Source organism: Saimiri boliviensis, chromosome 5, assembly GCF_048565385.1.
Source record: "Saimiri boliviensis isolate mSaiBol1 chromosome 5, mSaiBol1.pri, whole genome shotgun sequence".
Lineage (NCBI taxonomy): Eukaryota > Metazoa > Chordata > Mammalia > Primates > Cebidae > Saimiri > Saimiri boliviensis.
In genome coordinates, this window is record NC_133453.1 from 58670405 (window position 1) to 58691719 (window position 21315).

The window sequence follows — 21315 nt, forward strand, 5'->3', positions numbered from 1 at the left end:
TTTTAAAGCCACCCATTGTTCAGCTCTGCAGTCTAATTTTATGTTAATATCCCGAAAGTTGTCAAATCTTGGCAAAACCTATGCATAAATTACACAGAAAGTAGCTCACAGGAGGGGGAAAAGTAATGACTGTCATGGTTAGGCAAACCCATTAATAGTCTGACAAGCAATAACCCAGGAGCTCTGGTCAACTGCGGCAGACATCTGTGAAACTTTTGCAATTAATATCATTCCCCCCCCCCCTTTTTTTTTCCTTTTTGTGGGAAGAGGTATCAGCTGTGAAATAGCATGCAACTGACTGTTCATTATCAGCTTAGCCAGTACAGGTCGGGTTTATTGTTTCCCTTAGTTGACCACTGCCCTGATTTTCATGAAAAGCCAATGTTTTTGAAGGAATGCTATGTTTTTAGTGTACAGAGATTGACTCTCTTTAGAAAATGGGTACCAATGTTGTATAGCTAGTTATACAAAATAATTTTGGGGGGATTTTTTGTTTTTGTTTCTTGACACAGAGTCTCACTCAGTTGCCCAGGCTGGAGTGCAGTGGCACAATCTCAGCTCACTGCAACCTCTGCCTCCCAAGCTCAAACCATTTTCTTCCCTCAACGTCTGAAGTGGCTGGGATTACAGGTGTCCATCACGACGCCAGGCAAATTTTTGTATTTTTGGTAGAGATGGGGTTTCACCATGTTGGCCAGGCTGGTCTTGAACTCCTGATCTCAGGTGGTCTGCCCACCTTGGCCTTCCAAAGTGTTGGGATTACAGGCATGAGTTATTAGTCAGTGTCTGTGCCCTACTGGTGGTTAAAATATTTTGAGTTATCACTCTTGTTTATATGTATTATATATTTACAATGTATATACATATATAATCTATCGATTATTTTCCCAGAGAATACTGCTGGTAGAACTATCTGAGTTTCCAGGTAAGCTTAGAAACACAACTCCACCTTTTTCAACAGCTGTTATAGCTGATGCACTCAGCATAGTGCCTGGCACTCAGTGGATACGCAAAAAATATTCGTTCAATGAGTGAATGGGCAGACAGATAAATGAATGTCAGTAGGGCATATTCTTATTTGTAACCTTGGTATTGTAGCTCCGTTTATTGGTTTTATGCAGAACTTCTTTGCCACTAAGAATCATGGCCTGTGTGGAGGGCTTTCTCAGAGAGGGCTATAGAAAACTTGCTTTTCTTAAAGCATAAGCAATCTGAAATGCTTGCTTTACGGAATCATTTAGTAAACATTTTTCTGACCTTCTGCCTTGTGCCAGGCCTGGTGCTTAGAGGAGAAGACAAGAAGATGAGTGAAGCATGGTTTTTGCTATCACAGAACTCATGGAATGTTTAGAGAGGTTTCGTTGCGGGAAGGTGAGTCAAAAAAAGACAAGACACCTGCTATAATACTGGTGTGAACAGACTTCGGGGAGCGGCACACTCTGCACAGTATTGCAGTTACAGGTATCACGGTAAAGGGACACTGGGCTTCGTCTTGATTAAAAAAATATGGCTTGGCAGAAAGAGTGAATTAAATCTTTCAAAGCTCAGGATCTGCATGTGTAGAGAAATGAAATAATAAAGGACATAAACTTCTAGGGAACAGTGAGATGGTCAGGGGCTGGAAGCAGAGGGCCTGGGAGGCTGTGGCAGATTAGGCTGGAGAGGTGAGCGAGGCTGTGGTAAGAAGTGGCTTTGGTGTCACACTATCCTTCAGGAAACTAGGGACAAGTGGAGCCTTTAAGGAGAGAAATAACTGTTGGCATTGCCACTTGTAGGGTAGAGGCAGGAGTGGGGAGGGAAAGGGTGCTGAATCATCATAGGAAGGTCAGTGGGAATGTTATTTCAATAGCTTCATAGAGAAACAACAAGATAGGACAAGAAGTAACAGACTCTAAAGATATATCGGAAGCAGAACTGTCAAGATTTTGTGATTGATTGCATATGGGGGTAAAATAGATATGCTAGAGGATGACTTACAGCTTTGTGTAAGTGGTGAAGCCTTTAATCAAGACAGAAACACAAGGAGGCAGCTGGCTGGGGTCGGAGCAGGAGTGAAGAGACCGCACAGACATAGGAAACAGTAACATGGGCATTTTCTGAAAATCAGTCTTTGGAGAATAAGGAGAAGCTCTTCACCAGATCACTTCCAACAATCATCAATAAAGCCAATAAATCAAACCAGAGCAAAACAAACCACCTCTAACAGATGCTTATCAAAGACAAATGCAATTGGAAAGACTTCTTCGTGAGGAATAACCAGGAGGAAAAATTATAAAAATGTTCTCATGATAAACTTGTCATATGAACTCAAATAAAAAGAGCTCATTAACAGGAAGCTCTTTAAAGCCTCAAGGTTCTGAGGTTTCTCAAATGCCTGCAGAATGAAATGCTCAAGCTGACCTATTTCTTCTTCCTTCCCTAAATATTATACTAGCATTTTCCAAATGAAAATTAAATTTGTAAAATTCAAAAGCCCCCAATCACAGTCTTCAATTTGGCAACACACGTGGATGCCTTTCCAGCCTTGTCAGGATAGAACAGATTCTGGACACATCATGAGAGAAGTACTGGTACAATCACACAGACGAATACCAGTTGTCTGAAAAAACAAGTTTGCTGTCATCTTGGGACATATCATTTTTAGAAACAATGACCCATTTGGCAGCCTCACACGCATTCCCATCTCTGAAAGCTTTCCAACATTCCAGGCCTTACTTTATTTAGGTTTGGGATTTTGGAGAATAAATCTTTGGTGAAGCAAGTGCAAAATCTTAATTCCATTCAGTATTACTCATTCCATTCACACCATTTTTTTTCTCTCATTGTGTCTTCTGTTACTGACCCTTGTTTTTCTGCCTCGGAGACCTTGTCTGGACACCTCATATCAAATGGCAGCAGTGTGCAATGTCTAATTATTTCACCGTTGAACTTGAACAGCTGTCCGAGATGGTCTATTTAACCGTGCTGGTCCTCTGGTTTTTGAAAACAGCCTTTGTTATATGAAGGATGTGGTTTTCCTCATTAGAAAATGTTTCATTTTGGTCCAGTCAACATCTGAAAGGGCCTGAGTTAGATTTATTCAAAATATCATGCTCCACTTTTTCAGTTTCAATTAAATTTTTATTGACTAGATGAGGTTTCTAAAGGGTAGAGAGTTAGGTGTCCCAGGACCCAGGAAATATTCCGCTTGTTTCCAAGCACCTGACAGTATCACTCTTCATTGAATTTTGAGATTTCAAATGGTTCTCCTAGCATACAGTGAGATTTTTTAGGATATCTGAATTCTCTGAGCCAAAATATAAGTTCCTGGAGAATTTCCACTCTGCACACCTATGGTGAGAAAGATTCTGGGAAGCAAATTGTTTTCCCTTTGAAAAAGGAGTTCAGACTAAGTTTCTGGGAGAAAGTGAGGTCATAGAAGAGTGGTAGGCAAGTGGAAGAACAGCCCTTTGTCAGGGAACTGGAGAGAGGGTGGTGGAGCTCCAGGAAGCAAAGGGGCCCTGTTTTTAGTGAAGGTCTTTGACTTCTGAACTCAGGATCTCTTCATTCTTTATGGGGTTTCCTTCGCTTTGTTCATACTTGCCTGTTAACTTGACTTCCATTGTAGGGTGATGGTCTTTTTCCCTCCCTATCTTTGGATGTTGAGATACAAACACTTTTAATAATTCCTGCATGTCTTTTGTGGAAACAGCTTAATAGGCTGTTATATTTTTTCATTTCACTCATGTTTTCATTAGGTTAATATGAAATGAATGTAAGAATTTCCAACATGATTATAACAAGAAGTAACTAAGAATATGTATATTGTTCTTCATCTTATAAATCATTTTCACAATGTGTCTCACTTATTCATAGTCCTTGAGTAATTAATTTAAGATCATTAGACCTAACAAATTTTTTTAAATGCATCAATTCCTCCTCAAAAGGTAGTCTGCAGATATTTGCATAGGCTAAATAAAAAGAGTAAAATATTAAAAGTTTTTCTCAAGAATTAAAAAAAAAGTGTTTACAACTTCTTCCTAATCTCAAATATCCTTTAGGAAAAAGGTAGAATCGAATTTTCTGCTTTCAGATTATATGTTTGATTCAAAATGAAGCAACATTTTGCTTATGTTTATTCAGTTAAAAAGAATCAAGCTCAATTTTTAGTACTAATATCTAGAAAAAAGTTCTCATGGAAGATATTTTATAACTATATAAGTTACTATGTATTCCTAAGTGTATGGATACTTTCAATAAGCTGACAACATAATTCTGTGAGAAAATACATTCTTTTGAAAAGCTATTACATTTAAAATAAAAATACATAAAATGCACTATATGAAAATGGTTGTCGCTTTTTCTCTTTAGGATAATTTATAACTTGTCAAGGGTCAATAAGGCCAAACGCTCTAAGCAACATAGAGAAAAGGCTACATCATGGAATTGCTAAAGGTTACAAAGGGGTCATTGATTTATAAAGCAGATGATCTTCTGGTTTTCTGCTTTATATTTTGAACATTCTTCTATAACCCTTTCATTTCTGGTCAATTAAACCAGTAAAAGTGGTTGGCTTGTAGGGCAAGCCTGGGGCCCACATTTGGGCCCATGAACAGCATTTTTGCAGTTTAAGGATGTAGGTCTGTGTTCACATATAACTCCTTACCTTCCCCACCAAGAGTGAAGAAGGGCCCAAAACTGCTGGGTGTCTTCCAGTATCCATTCTTCTCTTCTTCCTCAGGAACACATTTTTATTTGGTGTAGAAGTGCAAACAACCTAAAGATCACATTTTTTCCCCCCTTCCTAACAGTTAGGTGTGGCCAAATGGCTAAATCCTGGTCTATGAGATGAAACAGTCTTTGGGTAGCCTGCTTAAAGTCAGCTGACTTGCAGGGATATTTAACTTTTGTTCTTTCTTCCTGATGTTTGGACTGCAGATGTGATGAATGGGGCTCTGGTTACCATCTGGAATTATGAGGCAAACTTGAGAATGGAATGAGAGGTAAAAAATGAGAAGGATGGTGTGGATTCCTGATGCTTTTGTTTCTGTTACTCCAGCCTGGACTGCCTAACTCCAGGTGACTTATAGGCGAGAGAGAAAGAAACTTTTATCTTTGTAAAGTCACTGTTAGTATGGGTTTTCTATTACATAAATCCAATCCAAAGTGAAAGAAGAGGGAATTTTATTTCAATTTTGCTATTCCTGGGAAGAGCTGTATGACCTTCAAGGCCTCTCTTTAGAAACTGTAAGAGTGATAGACCTCAGTGGGCCTGGACCACATGTGACAGGACGTAATGATAATAATGGTACTATTACCATTTAGTGAAAGCTTTATGCCAGTCACTGTTCAAGGTTCTTTTTTACAGGCTTTTTACTTAATTATCACAAGTATACCACACTTCAGTATGTGTGTATGTGTGTGTGTATACTATATGTGTGTGTGTATGTGTGTATATATATATATATATATATATATATATATATATATACATATACATATATGCACATACAATCACATGCCACTTAACAATGGGGATCTGTTCTGAGAAATGTGTTGTTAGGTGATCTTGTCATCGAGTGAACATCGTAGAGTGTACTCACACAAACCCAGGTGGTGCAGCCTACTACACATATAAGTTATATGGTATATAGCCTATTGCTCCTAGGCTACAAGCCTACACAGCAAGTTACTATATTGAATAGAGTAGGCAGCTGTAACATGATGGTATCTGTGTACCTAAACATATCTAAACATAGAAAAGGTACAGTAAAAATATGGTCTAAAGATTACAAATAATATGTTTACATAGGACCCTTATTATGAATGGAGCTTGCAGGACTATAAAGTTGCTCTGTGTGAGTCAGTGAGTAATGAGTGAATGTGAAGGCCTAGGATACTATTGTGCTTGTACATTACTGTAGAACTGATAAACACTCTACACTTAGGCTATAATACATCTAAAAACATTTTCTTTCTTCAGTAATATATTAGCCTTAGCATACTCAATTTTTTTACTTTATACGTTTTTAATTTTTAAAAAAAAACTTTTTGACTGTTTTGTAATACTACTTAGCTTAAAACACAAACACATTGTATGGGTACGCAAAAATATTTTCTTTATGTCCTTATTCCATAAGTTTTTTTCTATCTTTGGAATTTTTAAATTTCTTTTTTGCAAGAAATTTTAAAATTTATTATTGTGGAACCAATGTCTCAGAGCTTCAATTCCTTTAAAAAAAAGAAACAGGGTCACTTGATGAGGGTGGGGTCTGCGATTAAGGACAACAGTGAAGGTATAAAAAAAACTGCCACAGTAATTAGAGAAGGAAATCCACCAGGAACCCATAAAGGTAAAGGACTGCATGTAGATGTGAGGACTTGGTTGAGGTTGGAGGCCTTGAATATTCAGTGGCATTCATTACACAACTGTTTTACTCTAGTAGTTTGGAGGAACAGAAAAGAGAATAAGTAGAATGATACAAAAATATGGCCAATGGTGGCAAGAAAATAGGGTGATGGAATGGAATATAGTCAGGCTCCTGAATACAGAAGTAAATTACACAAAGGTGGGAGGCAGGGGAGGCAATAATGAGAAAAGAATGGAGAGGCTGGAATTAGAAATCACAGATTTCCATGGGACCAATATGGGGCAGATGACAGAAAGCTGGAATTAGGAGATTCTACACAAGCAGTGAAACAGTAAGGTAGCATTAACGAAGAATTCCCAAATACTTAGTTTTATCCTTTTTATCACGACGACTGCCATCTACCTGTCCCTTTAGCCCTTCAGTTTCTCTCCCTCAGATTTGGCTGTATTGCAGAATACGTGCCCAACTTTCTCCCTTACTGATTGCCCCTGAAGACAAGCAGAATTCTTTGTTCAAAGGTTTTACTGCTCATCCTGAGAAGACTGTAAATACTAAGAAAGTAAGAAGCTGGGGAAATGGCAGAAGTTCCAAAAGACCCCAGACTTCTTACAGGTTTCATCTCTCTTCTGTGGCCAGTAAATTCTCAAGGAGGCAGTACCCAAAAGCCCTGTGGTTTTTTTGACCGGTTGTACTTAGATAGCTTCTCCTTCCCTAGATCCAGCAGAATTTTAGACATGTAAGACATAATTCACAAAACAGTTATGAACCAACGAATACTTGGCTCACGGTTATGAGCCACTGAAGTCAGTCAGACTTAAGGACAACTAGACAGAGCTCCCATGTCCTGTCTGGGCAGGAACCAATTTCCTGATGTATAAATTGGCCTTCTGGTACATTCTGGATTCTTGCTTCCTCATCTGTTAAATGAGGCTAATACCACTTACTCATAGTTTTGTTGTAAAGATGAACTAAGGTAAAGCATGACCCATTTTAAAACTGTACACACAGAGACTGCTTTAACCAGATGCCTACAAATGCTCAGGTTTTTCTTCTACATATAGAAGAAAATTCCTCAGCTGCCATGGCTGAAGCCAGCGGATATGTACTAAATGACAGAACAAAGGACTGTGCCAATTAGGTAGGCAAAGCTTCCTTGCCCAGAATACAAATCAAACAGAATAAAAAGCAGGTTTATTGGCTCCAGGAAAAGGAGCAAGGACACCCAGCTTTCAGGCAATCTCGAATTCTCTCTGTATAGGATTCACCAACCCCAAGGTCCACTGGGGTCCTTCAATCAGAGAAGTCCATCCAGGGCCTTCCCTCCTGGGGTTGGGGATGGCTAGCTGCCTGATAGAGAGACCCCAGGCTGTTCAGCAGCAACGCCTTGCACAGCCGAGGCAGCCTCGTAGTCTGCGATGCGGCGCTGTACCAGGGCAGGCATGAGCTGCACGTAAGCGGCCATGAGGCGGTGGCTGGAATGGATCAGCTTCCCAGCACAGCTGTGCAGACCGGCCTCCTCCTCAGCATCCAGAGCTCGATGGTGTAAGCTGGGCACCCAGCGCTGGAAGCAGAGTTCTGTCATCTGATTGTAGACCAACAGGAAGTCACGCAGGTTTCTAAGTTGCTGTTGTTGCTGAGGCTGCTGCTCCATCACGCCCAAATTTTTTAATTTTAAAAAACTTTTTTGACTTTTTTTGTTAAAAATTAAGATACAAACAGACATATTAGCCTAGGCCTACACAGGGTCAGGATCATCAATATCACTATATACATCACAAACATATCACTGTATCTTCCATGTTCACATCTTGTCCCACTAGTAGATCTTCAGGGCAATAACAGGCATGGAGCTGTCATCTTCTATGATGATAATGCCTTCTTCTGTAATACCTCCTGTGGGACTTCCTGGGGCTGTTTTATAGTTGACATTTTTTATAGATAGAAGGAATACACTCCAAAATGATGATAAAAGTATAGTAAATACAGAAACGAGTCACATCGTCATTTATAATCATCACCAGGCATTGTATACTATACATAAGTGTACGTGTTGTATTTTTACATGCCTGGCTGCACAGGTTGGTTTACACCAGCATCACTGCAAAGACAAGTCATGTGTTACACTCTGATATTAGAATGACTGCAACATCACCAAGCAATAGGAATTTTTCAGCTTTATTATAATCTTATGGGACCACTGCCATATATGCAGTCTGTCGTTAACTGAAATGTCATGATGTGACACATGACTCTGTGTGTATGTATCCGTGTGTGTATATGTGTCTATGAAAACAACCCTAAAAAGTAGGTACTGTTATTATCCCTGTTATATAAACAGGGAAACTGAGAAGTTTAGGGAGTTACTTTCAAGTGGCAGTGCTGGGAATTAAGCACTTTGGTCTTAATCATGAGGCCATGCTGCCTCCCAGTGAAGGAAAGAATTAGCCATCCCCTAAGCATTTTCTCTCCTGAGAATACAATGTTTTCATTTTTTATTACTTTATCATCAATATCCTTTTTATATAAGATGGACACTCCACAGACTACAAGCTATATGCATTGATTACTAGTCTTATCTTAATAGATTTAACCACAGAGCCTTAGAGAAGAACCAGCTTATCAAAATGGCTCCACAGACTTACCATTGCCAGCCTTCGTAAGGCTGAGGGGAGAGTATAGGCCGAATGGGCAGTGCTCAGTAACCTACTCTATCATATCACTGTGAAACAACCACCACCAACAAAACATTTGTCTCCCAGAATTCTATTCAGATTCTTCTTGAGTACAGCAGTAACGTCACATACTTATCATGAAGTAACCCTGGAAGGCTGTACAAAGGTCCCTGAGAGATAGTATTTATTCAGATCTATTTTGTCTTCCAATTATAAAATGTTAGGACGTTACACTCTTATTACTTTGCTTAGAAGAATTGATAATGCCATGGGAAATGAAAGCTTCACCTCCATTCTTGTTTTGCTTTTGGTGGTTGTTGCTATCATTTATTTTGTACGAACACGATCAAAACATACATAAAATAACAGACCATGTAAATGTGTATCAGACAGGATATTGTAGGTCATGTACAGAAAAAGAATCCAAATGTCAGAGGCCCGTAACATTCAATGTTTTTTGTTTTTACTCTTTCTGTCCATTATAGATCAACTGGGGACTTGGATTTATGTCACCTTCACTGCAGTACCCAGGAGGCTGATAAAGAAGCCCTTTTCTAGGATACCATTATTCTCATGGCAGTGGAAAGTAAATGATGATGAAACACTGACTGGCTTAAAACTGCTGATCAAAATTGATACATGTCACTTCCATTTACCTTTCTTTAAACAAAGCCAGATTATCATTAGGGTGGGGACATATGCTTCCACACAACGGGCACCACAAGGAGGGATTGTGACTATTTTGACCTCAAATATAGTAATCTTCCACAAGCCTTAGAGGATAGAATATGTAGATTACTCCAGCCATACTGTGGTATTTCTAGTTTCTCCAACTGACCATGTATTCTCTCACATTTGCACCTGATATTTATTATTTTTTTCTGCCTGAAACTCTTTGTCTCCCTTCTTCACACAGTTAGAACTTGTACAACTTCCAGTTCCACACCAGATAATACATCTTCTTGGAATTCTTGCTTGATGCCCTAATCCTATGCTCTATGGGTATTTCCATAGTTAACAGTTTTCAAATAGGTCTTAGATCTCTGCAAAATTTCTTTTGTTTGTTTGTTTGTTTGTTTTATATTGTATTTTTCTTTTCTTTTCCTTTTTTGCTTGACCACTCAAAGGTAAGTGTATTGAAGGCAAAGAGTGTATCTGGTTCACCTAACATAAAACCTGGCACATATTAATTAATCAGCCAATTAATATTGTTAAATGAACATTATCTTGACACCTTCATGTAATCAATTTCTGTTTTGTTATGAGGAAATATGGCATGGAAAAGACTACCAAAAATTATTTGCCAGTCACATAAGTGAATCATCAGTTGAAACTTCAGTTGACTCCAGCTTCACCAGACATCTAACTGCAGTGATACGAAAGATTCTCAAGGCAGAATATAGAAAAGGCAGGGACCACTGGTAGGAATTTGAAGTTGTGATTGATCATTTGGGGATGGTTGGGAAATGCTTCATATAAAAAGTAACCAGTCCTTTTTAGGTTAAAGAAAATAAGGTTCCCGGGATCATAGCTTGATAAATTATAATTACTACTTTTTTCCACTTCTCTTCTTCACTTGTTGCCAGCTCTTCATTAATTCTTCATTAATATACAAGTATATTTGGCTAAATGATTCAATTTAGATAAAAACACTAATTTATTTGGACTAAGGTACAGCAGTGCCACTTAAAAAATACACAAGTATGCCTACACACGTATTTGTGCTGGAACTGGCAGATACCATGAACAATGCTTCCTCGTGTATAATTAGCATGTTTCAAAAATCAGTATAGCCAAGGAGACATAAAATAAAATAAGAAAGAAACACGTTAGAATCATTATTGGCAGAAGACTTCTTTTTATCAGATAGCTAGAATGAAAAGTTTCTGGTGACATAGAAAAGTCTATGCCATTAGCAGTATTTTGACACACTCCTTATCATCTGATCCACCTGAACTGCGATTTTGTACCCTAGTTTCATATCAGAATCACTTGGTAGGCAGGCATTTAAAGAGTACTAATGATCATACTCTATTAGGCTGAGACAATGGTATTTCTAAAAAATCCCTTGGGTGCATTTAATGTTTAGCCAGGGAGCAGAATTGCTAATGTAAATAATTGGGCACCGTAGCTTAATCAATTTTCTTTTTTTAAATAAACTTGCATCTAGTAACAAGAGGTTCTAAACTTTATTTCACCCCAGATGCAGATAAAGAAAAACCAGGGAAAATGCTTATGTCTCATGAAGCTTTCAGATATCCACTTTAAAAGGTCTGCTGACAGCAGCCGGGTTTAATGTCAAGAGACTAACCACTTCTGGGCACTGGACTGCAAAAGGGAGAAGAGATACAAGAAGAAAGTCTTTCAAAATAGATTATGGCTGATATCTTTGCCTGGACATAGGATGATCACTGCCCCATTGTCCTGGGCACATAGCAAGAACAGCATTGACAACATCCGGAGTATGTAGAGAATGTTTTAAGTGGATTTGGAAAACATAAATAGTGAAAAAAAATTTCAAAGCCTTTTCTACAGCTTTAATGGCATTATTAGACAGATATATGTTATAAACTATTTCCTTCCACCTTCCACACATATTATGTAATATAAACTGCATGGAGACAAGTATTTGCCTTGATATTTTTCTTTGCTCAACAATGTAGTTCTCTCTGTCAACAATTCTCTGTATGGTATTTCATCACAATGCCTAGTATCCATATATTTCAAAAATCCAAGTGTTTGATGGATGTTTTCATTCTGTAATCTATTTAGTCAAATAATACCTGCCAGGATCAAAAATTTAAATGCCACTTTAATCACTATAGCCAATATAATTACTACACTGCCACAATTTTTAAAAATTATTTTTGTTATTTCACAGTTTTGAATCTGGTGGATGTCAGCCACAATTGGAAGCTATTTTGGCAAGCTAGTTTTCCTGGGAAGATATAATGACCCTGATGTTGAAGGTTGTGTGGCTGATATGGGGGCATAACTGTTTTGACATTTGCAGCATTACTGTCTGTCCAAGTTACCGATTTCCACTTTTAAGATACCACAATATATAGGCTTGTTTGCCTACTGCTCTTGAAGGCAACAGGTTGGGTTAGATTGGGAAGATGGCATGAAGATGGAGGGGGCAGACATAGTTGAATTCTTTGCATCTCCGTAAATTTCTATAGGGATTTCAAATTCTGCTTCCAGTTCCCAAAGTTCAGAGATCAATGCCATTATTAAAAACTACAATTGACAGTATAGGGACTTTATCTGGAGTACTTTGTTTATGCTTCATTGTTCAAAGCAACACTTTCCTTAGTTTGTTTTCTTATATCATTTTAGAAGTTTTAATTATTTCTTTCCAAGAAAAAGCTTGTATTTTGGAGGGTTAACACTAGAATTTTGTGATTCTATATTGCTTCAGTAATGATAGCAATAGGCAACTTTATGGAAGGCTTATGGGGAAGCTCATGGGAATTGAGGGATAGCTAGTGAACCAGGTTTGGAACAAGTAGGTCATTTGTCATCCAGTTGCCAAAAAAGGAAATGAAACTACCATTTCTCTACCTTTGCAACACTCTGATCAAGATTCAAAGTTGGGGAAGAGAGAGTAATTGGCTGGATTTAGTTCTAGGCCTAATAGAATCTAGAGAAAAGAATAGCAGGGAAATACCTAGCTTACCACCCCACTAGCACTGCATACAATGGAGAGAAGATATTTCTCCAAAGGAAATAGCATACTGATAAAAATGGAGAATGGTTGCTGGATGGCCAAGAAACAATGAATGTCTCAGTCTGTATTATTGTTTTTGTGGGATACATGGCAAGACTTCTGCCTCTCAGCAAGAACATAGACTAAAGAAACAGAAACAACAAATCTTATTAAATAAACTTGCAGCTGAAAAACATGGTGTTTTTATGTTAAAAATAAAACCAAAACAAAATATATCATAAACAGTTTCTTTTCTTTCCATCATTCATCATGAGATTCTGGAACAAAACTTGGCAAAGCATGAGTCTAAAGGTACTTCTTTCCAGTTTGCTTGGCCAGTTGGGCTATGTTCCTTTGCAGTATCATTTATGTCACCTATTTACAGTATCCCCTCCTTATCTGTGGTTTCACTTTTTGCAGTTTCAGTTACCTGTGCTCAACTGTGATCCAAAAATATTAAATCAAAAATTGCAGAAATAAACAATTTATACATTTTAAATTGTTCACTATTCTAAGTAGTGTGAGGAAATGTCAAGCTGTTCCACACTGTCCTGCCCAAGACATGAACTGTCCCTTTATCCAGTGTATTTATGCTGTAGACACTACCCACCCTTCAGTCACATAGAACCTGTCTTGGTTATCATATCGGCTGTCTCAGTTTCACAGTGCTTGTCTTCAAGTGACTCTAATCATACATAATAATGGCCCCCAACTCAAGAATCATCATGCTTTCATTTTGTTATAATTGTTACATTCTATTTTGGTTGTCGTTATTCTGTTACTGTGCCTAATTTACACATTAAACTTTATCATAGATATGTATATATAGGAAAAATACAGATACATAACGTTTGGTATTATCTCTTGTTTCAGGCACCTTCTGTTGGGTTTTGGAACATAACCCCTGTGGATAAAGGGGGACTGCTATATGTCTATTTTTAAGCCATGGTGATATTGTTTTGTTTTTACTCTGCTTCTGTGACAGGTTAATGATGATATAGTTTTGAAGGCTGAGTGAACAATACACAAGACTGGATTTGGGACACTCCTCTAGCTTCAGAAAGGCAGTGCAGTTGGAGCATGAAGTGACGCCTAAGGAATCTTGGGTTTTGAACTGAGATGTGAGGAGAGAGGCTAAAAGCACAAGTAAAGAGCAAATCAGAAAAACATATGACAGAACCACAAGATCTTATGGTCATCACAGAATCACATTGATTGAGGATGGCAAATGCTTGGCTCATAAACTCATTTGATCTCATCTTATATTCAAGATGCATCACTTATTAATCAAGACACAGCAACTGATGAGCTGCAGAGAAATTTACCTGTGGCTCTGTCCCTTCTAAGTCATCTATTTATAGCAGTATTCTAATCATCTTTTTAAAACTTCAGATTGGATCTCTAAAACTTCTGACAATCTTGCTCCAAAAACATTTATCCCCCAGCCCATACACTGAACAATCATTGTTTCATGACTTACTGTACACAGTTTCCTTTTTCTCAAATATTCTTTACCTTCTGGCGCATCAGTGAACTCCTTCCTATCCTTCAAAACATTTTGTCCCTTTCTTACACACCTTTCTGAACCCACCAGGCTAATTATTCTAGCCCTCTGTACTTCTAGAACACTGCATTTCTCTCTCTTATGTGATAACTTTCATTGAATTTTAATGTTTATGTAAATCATAATTACTTTTGCACCAACCTAATATGTCTGTGTTTTTCATTAGACTTCATGCCACTTGAAAGTAAAAATATATCTTATTCTTCTTTTTGTTTGTTCTAACTTAATTCCAGTTTTGGCCCCACTAAAGATGCTCAATAAATCATAATTGGTTGAATAAATGAATGTTAACCAAGTTTTGTGGTCATTCTATCATAACACTGAGAAACAAGGGGCCTTTTGACTCAATGTTATATTTTCTGTATTAAGTAAAAGTCTATGTTTTTCGACTTGGATGTAATGTATGCTCTATCTTCACTTGAAATATTAAACTGAAGTTTATAGTTTTGCTTGTTTCATCTTCCTTTAGCCTAATTTGTGTATTGCTCCTTATAAATGTAAATTAAAGTCTTACGCTATTTAGAGAAGCTGAGATTAATCAAAACCCCTGTGCTCTAAAAAGAATATCCATATTTATTGTTTGAATTATATATAATTCTGTTTATTTTAACAACATTTTTCTGCATACTTTTGAATCTCATTGACTAGATGTCCATCTTCAACCTCATCTCATCATAAAGTATTCACAGGAGTGTTTGGTTTAAAAATGCACAAAGGTATCTTATTAAATAATGTCACAAACATGAAGTTCATTATTATGCAAATGCATCGTTGGAACAGATTTGTTAATTGCAACTCATTTGCATAATTAATGAACTCCCAAATGAATTATGCCTTTGCAGATTTGTGCAGCATTGTTTTAAAATAAATTATAAAATACATGTCAAAGGAAGAGTGCTTTCTGGGTTCCCACAGCATTGTTTGAAAATTAATTACCAAATGCTTGTCAAATTAAAATGAGTGTAGTTTTTACAATGTTATTTTAAAATTAATCACAAAATAAAATGTCACTGCATTAAAGTAAACAAGTTGTTATTTTTTCTTAAAAGAACTACAGAAAACAGCATTTTAACTTCAATTACATTGTTTGGTATAGTGATTCTAGTGTTTTATTCATTTCATCTTTACACTGTGACTTAACAAAGTTGGTAGTTGTTAGCATGTTAATGTTTGGTAAATTGAGATTTAATTTAATTTTATTATGTAGCTTATTTTATATGGTTGATGATTACTACCTTGCATATGAACTCAGTATGGGTTTGTTCATGATAAGTTGGAATTTAAAAAACTTCAAGGTCACTTAAATCTGTTGTAACAGCAGTATTCCTAAGGTTTGTTTTATTTCAAGTTTTGACTGCTGCCAGTTAAAATGATTAAAAGCATGTAGTTTGAATCAGTCTGCCTTTTCTGACTAATATAGTAGTATAGTTCCTTTCTTTGATGCAGCAAAGGCTTTTTCCTTTCACACCATTGTCTTCAAACTATAGAAACTCTCTGTTCTTGCACAGGAGCCACAGCTACTCCCCAGTCCCAGATTCCCCAGCCCACAGGGACTGTCCATCCCCCAGGAAATTCGATGGAAACATCACTAGACCTAAAAAATGATTTGGCCAAAATAAACTTCAAAACAATAGACTTGAATTTTGAGGAATTAAGATTGCTCACTAAATACCTTTTCAAAATATTAAAATATAACGATCATAATGAATTATTATCCCCACCTAGTAGTATGAGAATATCTAATAGTGAGACACTCATTCTCTCAAGAAAAGAAGTCAATTTTTTAATTAACAATAGTATCCCTTCTGCTCACCTCTCCCTCTCCCCATCCTCCAAACCAAACCAATTGTCTGTGGTTTATATTCCATTTTGTCAGTTTTTGAGCACGGAATGCAAATCCATGGGGAAGGTCTTTGCTTGACATGATTGCAACTATGCAAATTGACACCAACTAGACAATAATTCTTAAGTAAAATGATAAACTATTTTGCTTTCTTAAAAAAAAAAAATCTGTATATAGCTGCCTTTCTAAATCCCTGTGAGTGATTTCATGTTGCGCTTTCTATAAACTGATATGCATAACAGCCCTTTTTGAAGAGGCAATATTTCTTCCATTTCATACCTAGTGTGTGAATAAACCCAAGTGGTTCATGCAGATACATGGATTTGACCTTTTGTCATTTTCTATTTCAGTCTGGCACAGATATTACTCGAAGACTTAAAACAGCTTTTACAATAAATTAAAAAAAAAAAAAAAAAACCCTACTATTGTTTAAGCTTTGATGCTACCCTGTACTTATTCCTTTGCTTAAATTCCTCAGGATATTCCAACTTGATATTCTCTTCTGAAATTCTAAATCATTGTGCTCAAAAGTATAGCAGAATAAAACACCCAACACAGAAAAATTGCCCTCATGACAAAAAAAAATTAGTGGGCCAATAACCACACATGAAAGTCTAAGTTATTTTGTACAGATGTACCATCTTTCATGAGGAACATCATTTACTTTGAGAGGGCACCCATTGAATTAAAATTCTAGAGAATTTAATCCACAATTTATGTTCTTTAATAAACTACAGCCTGTAAACCATTCCAGTCTTTGGGAAAATTTCATATTAATGAGAATAAGAGTGAATGAAGCCAGTTTTTATTAATTGAATGTAAACCTTTTGTGAAGCCTTGTAAGGGTTACTGGTCTACTCTTCACATAATCTTCATGGCAATCCAAATGTATTCATTTCTGTATTTTATTATACAAGTTTCAGAAACAAGGGTAGAATGGCCAGCCTATAAAATAGATTGGCATCCAAATTTTCTTTATTAATATCATGGCTTTTTTTTTCCTTCCAAAAGGATTCTTGTTCCTTCTTTTATGCTTTTTTAATTTTTAAATATTTAACTGAAAAATGAAAATTCTTTCTATTCAATGTATAAAATATGATGATACATATATACTGTATAACAATAACCATGATAAAAATAATTAACATATTCATTACCACTTGTAGATACCATTTGCGTGTGGTGAGGGTGGAGGACACTTAAATCTGCTCTCTGATCAAATTTCAAGTAAACAACATAGTATTATTAATGATAGTCACCATGGACAAAAAATGTGGTACATATAATGGAATATTATTTGACCATAAACAGAAGAAAATACTCCCATTAGTAACAATATAGATGAAACTGGAGGACATTAAGCTAAGTGAAATATGCCAGACACAGAGAGACAAATACTGCATGATTTCACTCATGTGGAATCTAAAAACATCAAACTCTTTAAAGCAGAGAATACAACTGTGGCTGCCAGGGAGGTGAGGTGGGGTGGGGATAGGAGAAATGGGGAAACGTTGGTCAAAGGGAGCAAAGTTTCAGTTATAAGATGAGTAAGTCTGGGGATCTAATGTGCAATATCATGGTATTTTAACTCAGTTTCAGTGTCAGTTTGCACAGAATGTCATATAAACTGGACTTAAGAAAATAAAGTTTATTTTCAACTTCCTTTGGCTATCTTTTCAGTTCCTTCCAAAACTATGCTATTTTTTTTTTTCTGGAGCTTTTCCAAGTGGCTTTGTTGTCTAGATCAAGATCAAAGACCATAAAACCCAAATCTACAATCTTTCTTTAGAAAAATCTACCAAAGAGAAGAGGTTTAATGGTACTTTGTAAACCAAAGTTATTCTTCAGGTTGCAATATCTAAAATGTTCATCTCCTAGGATTTCTGTTTCATTTATTGAAAATCCATTGTTTTCTTATTTTTTTATGATGGCATTTCTAGGCATTTCATACACTATTCCAAATGTGTAATTTAAATATATATTTGAAGCTATGAGTCAGAAAAGCTTTTATTTCTCCCAAAACAAGTGCTTAATCTGTTTCTATATTATCACTGGGCATAAATAATCATTTTCTTCAGAAATAATTTTGGAAAACAAAACAAAAAAAATGTTCCTAGAAAAGATTCTCCTATGCTGGGTCTTTATACAATATTGAATATATTTAAGTTACTAGAAACTATTGTCTCATCAGTAAAGGGAAATTTCTAAAATTGCTCAGTATTATATGGCAAAATAACTAAATTGCATTCTTTAACTTCTTCAATTAGACATACAGGTAATGTAGATAAATAACCAGAAAGAATAGCAGGCATTTTGTGACTTCGATAGTAACCCAGAATTTCATTTTATTTGTTAATTTTTCTGATTTGTGAATACTTATTCTCCTTTATGAACATTAACTGTGACTGAAAGATTCATAGACTTCTTGAATATTCATGCAAATAATTTGAGATCTTTCTTCCCTAGAGTTCAAGTTGAAATACATTGTTGATGTATGTCCACTGTGACATACTGTGACATTCTTTTGCAGTTATTTTTAATTAGAAATAAAATATTAATCTATTTCAGTTTGTGTATAGAATGTATTTGGAAGGAGGAGAGAACTCAGAGAGATACATGGTGACAGAATTTTAATTAATTCATTTTAAAGAGAAGTCACTTTAACTTGAAGGTTAGTCCCTTTTGTGATTTACAGAAGGGAATTCACAATGACTGCAACTTACAGAGAAAACTGAAATCACTTAGGTTAGGTTCCTCTTATTAATCCAAAATGAATAAAGGGCTTGTTTACCTCAAGTTTCAAGAAGTAAGAAGCTGAAATTGTGAACTGTTCTTTGGATTTTAGACTTCTTTTATTAGAGCTACGACTCTGCACTGTTTCAGTGAAGAGCTTCTAAAGCTTGTGAAGAAATAATTGTGGTGGCTGAGTTCATGTCATGCAATTTCAGGTTTCCTTCTGAGCAAAGGTCCAATTCTTGAAATTTAAAGAACTTTTCAAGGCTTCTCTGCTGAAACTATTAAATGGCGAATACTAAATGAAAAGAGTCACTTCTATCTCAATGCCATTTTAGATATGTGGCTATTTAGAACCCCACCTTGTCAATGTTTTTGCCCTCTTAAATCACTGAACAGCATCAAGAACATCTACTAATCTAGGCTACATGTACGCTATAAAGACTCTTTATCCATGAATTTGACAATAACAGTTGATTTATATTTTCTGATTCTTAAAAGTTTGTTAGCTTTTTCACTTTGGTGCTCTCTACTAAAATGGTGGGAGTATAGGGATGGGAGGAGCAAATGTCAAATCACTCCTCCCTAGAGAAACCAATAACCCAAACCTCTCCAAACACTGCACTTGTATTTGAAAATTTTTTGATTGGTGCTTTCAGGGTTTCCTACCTTGTGGTCAAAATAGTTCACTGTCAAGTTCTGACTTTCTTGGACACCACTTGAATATTTCCCTAGTAGCTTACACTTCATTAATCTTAAAAAATATAGTTCAGTTCAGCAATGGAACCCCTATTCTGGGCCAGCTACTGTGCCAAGCACTGGTGCTACCTAGATGAATAACACATAGTTGATGTCCTCAAGGACCTGACAATCTGTGGGAGAGACAAAAAACTGAAATGGGCAATTGTCATCTGAAATAGGAAGTTTAATAATGGTTATGTGTAGAAAGCAAGCCTCCTAGCACAACTTATAGAAACATGAGTTAGAGATGCCCACAAAGTGTTCCTAACTGCTCAGTGTCCTTGAAATTTTCCCTACAAAGTATGTGGATGTCATCTGACCCATCTGACTATCTGATGCCATACAAAAGGATAATAGCAGAAAGATATAAGACTGATGATTGTCTTATGCCAAAGCCCAGCACCCTGCTCCATAGGTAAATGTGGAAACAAATATTACCCTAGGACATTAAGAACAAACTCAGCCCAACTGTTCCACGGATCAAACTCTTTTTACATGATCCTACGTGTTTTATACTTCTGAGTGGGAGTTTTATGGAGATTTCCTATAGATTTTATCACTGACATGGTTTTTACCCTGTTTGATCATCATTTCCAATTCTCCCCTGATTAAATGTTGAAATTCATTCTCATTTTACAAAATCAAGTCAATACAGATATTATATACTACTAGTTTTTGACTGAATCTCCATGAGAAGGGAACTATAATGGCCATTTCATAAAACAATGAATAGCTAAAATGCATCATGATTGCTTCTAAAGAATAAATGCCTAAGTGCTCTGTGAACTTAATTTCAGTTGTAATAATTCTACTTGATAATTACTATTATGCCCATTTTACCGGGAAAATAATCTGGTCTCAGAAAGGTAAGAACCTTAGTCAAAGGCATTAGCAAGTAAGTCAGACAAGCAGTCATACATATTGTTTGTATGACTTACTTGCTAACGTCATTGGCTATGCAAATTGACACCAACTAGATGATAATTCTTAAGTAAAATGATAAACTATTATCATCTGTACTAGTAACCACTAGGCTGTCGGTTAGACAAAATTGCCATACCAAGCTACTTAAAGAAACTACTATGTTTGGTTTTGCTTCTTAGCTTAGTATTTTTTTTTTAATGATTTAAGTAGTAGAATGACATATCTAAATATAAAATAAATTAAAATCCATATATTAACATAATATGACTTCACACATGTCATATGCCTGTGATATTCATAACTTCACAAAAGGTGCTAGGTATCTATTGTCATTCAGTTCCAGTCTTGGCATATTTTTCCAGTGAAGGGGCAGAGATTTCTTCACTCCAGTATTCTATGCTTTACTTTCATTTGTGTGTGTGTGTGTGTGAACCCAGACCAGAGTCCCACAGACAGCATGAATGATCATTCAGTCATGTACTCAGCAGATAGTTATTAAGTAGCTATTCGGTATGGGGACTACTGTACTATTGGTACCAGTGAACAGATCATTTTTACCTTCCTGAGTTTATAGTCTGGTAGAGAAGACAGATACAAACATGCATGTGGACATCAGTGTTTTAATGGTGAAGTACACACAGACATGGCTAGGTTGGCTTTCCTGGAAAAGTGACATAAAAGCTGAGCTCTCAAGCCTGAGTAGGAGTCATCTAGATGAAGGTGGGAATGATGTAGGAAAAGGATAGAAACTGTATTGAAAAAACTGAATATTTGAAGCT

The 21315-nt window shown here is 36.4% G+C and overlaps 1 pseudogene across 1 annotated transcript; it reads right to left on the reverse strand.

Moving 5' to 3' along the window:
* Window positions 1-6146: 6146 nt before the first annotated feature.
* Window positions 6147-10233, reverse strand: LOC101048579 (mitochondrial import inner membrane translocase subunit Tim10 B pseudogene; annotated as a pseudogene). Its single transcript, XR_012517508.1, has one exon. The product of XR_012517508.1 is annotated as a mitochondrial import inner membrane translocase subunit Tim10 B pseudogene (transcript).
* Between the last annotated feature and the right edge of the window lie 11082 nt (window positions 10234-21315).